Genomic DNA, 2088 nt, shown 5'->3' with positions numbered 1-2088 from the left:
GAATATTCCAGGGGAAATGGCTGCCTATGGAGAGTATCAAGGGAGGGCATGGCAAGCCTACATCTTCCTGTAGCAAAGCTCCAGGACGTGCACAAAGAATGATGGGGCTATTGTAAAACAACACAGAATCCATATTGGACAAACTTCCACTGGTTAAACTCAGAGCAACTGGACCATCAAGTCCAATACAGTCAGCACTAGATTACAACCCAGTGAGTTAAATAGGAAATGAACACATTTAAATAAATGCAGAATGCTGGCTTAGGTGCAACATAGCTGTAATCACAGTATTCTGTGAGGATGAGGCAGGAAAATTGTGAATTGGAGGTCAACCTGGGACATTTACTAGGACTCTGTCTCAAAATAAAAAAGCAAAAAGGGCTAGAAAAGCAACTCAGGGAAAAGTCTAGTATTCAATCACCAGTATAAAAAAGGGGGCATAAATGAAGTAAAATATATATAGATATAGATATAGATATAGATATAGATATAGATATAGATATAGACATAGACATAGACATAGATATAGATATATATGATATAATACTAAAGTGTGGCCCCTTAAGATAATATCACAAAGAGAAACAGTAATTTTACCATGGAGTCTGGAGGCTATCAGCTTAAGGGAACTAAGGAAACACCACTCAGCAACAAGATAGTTCAGGTTTTCCTAACAGCACAGGGAGTTTAGGCTGCCGTGGGGTGATAAGAATTTCCACTTCCGAGTTCCCACAAGACTCATAATTGAATGTGATTCTGAGACATCAGACAACACAAACTAATGAACATTCCTCAAAATATTTGGCCTTTCATTTTCTCAAAAGCATCAAGCTCATAAAAGTCAAGGTAAAACTGGAGAATTGCTCCAAAGGAAAGCCAGCTAATGAGACACAACTAAATACAGCTAGTGATTCTACTGGGCCTTTGGCTACAGGTGGCCTGTTTGGGCTCACTTGGAACTCAAACAGATCCTGACAGGTACAGCTTAGTAATGCACCCGGGTAAGTTCCCTACTTTGTTGGTTAACTGTGCACATGGAGAATAATGTTCCTGTTAGCAGGAAATGCACATGAAACTACTCAAGAGTGAGCAACACACTGCCAAATGCTTTAGGAAACAAATATTCTAATACTATATTTGCAACTTTTCTACAACTTATGTTATTCCAGACTCTCTAAAACTATGTAGGAAAGTCTAAGCACTTGAACAAAACTGTTCTCAAAATATTCACATAAAACAAAGTCCTAGCTGATTTTCTATATTTGTTCAATGACTTTGCTATTTGCTTGGAAAAGTAATCACCTTGTAACTGTGTAGAAAAAGAGAGAAAGATGGCAGAGTGGAAACTGCCAGTAACTCAGAACACGGTGCCAAACACAAAGTATTCTCCAGATAACAGTGCTGAGAGTCTAGAAAACAGCCTGGAGGGGAACCCAAGTGAGTGAGGGTACGTGGGAACCACGAGGGAACTGATAGAGGACAAGAAAGTAGGATCCATTGCTACAGAAGAAACAGCCCACCACAGCAGACCACAGGACGCTCAGCACAAGAGTGGCTGTGCATCCAACCCAGTGCAGAGGCAGCAAAAACTACTACGTGAAACCAAGACCTGGCTTGGACCAGGACAATCTTATGCAGTGGGAGGTGGCAGTGAGGACGTGGGGCACTGTTTCCTAAGCAGCACCCGCCCCCCAGTCAGAAGTGGGTGAGTGAGGTAAAGAAAAGCCCTGGACCACACAGGCCACAGAGAGGAACAGCAGGGGCATGCAGGGTCACCACTTTATTTCAAAGTCTTGGGCTCAAACTCTATCAGCAGAACATCCCCAGCACTTCCCTGCCAACATCCGGGAGTGGAATGAGGGAAGGGCCATCCAGTCACAGTAGAGAGCCAGCAACTGGAGAGCAGAACGGAGAGAATTCTGCTGAGAAGCAGGAGCCAGGACCACCCAGACTTCACTTCTAGTGGCCACCAAAAAAAAAAAAAAAAAACAGAGAGCACATTGGCCAAGCAATGGCCGTGACTCATCCACATGGCTGACACTGACAAAGGTTCTACAATCTGAGGTACAGGATCTCAGGATAAATCCT

The sequence above is a fragment of the Octodon degus genome, unplaced genomic scaffold, assembly GCF_000260255.1.
Source record: "Octodon degus isolate 3935 unplaced genomic scaffold, OctDeg1.0 scaffold00012, whole genome shotgun sequence".
Taxonomy (NCBI): Eukaryota; Metazoa; Chordata; class Mammalia; order Rodentia; family Octodontidae; genus Octodon; species Octodon degus.
Note: the sequence above shows the minus strand (reverse complement) of the source record.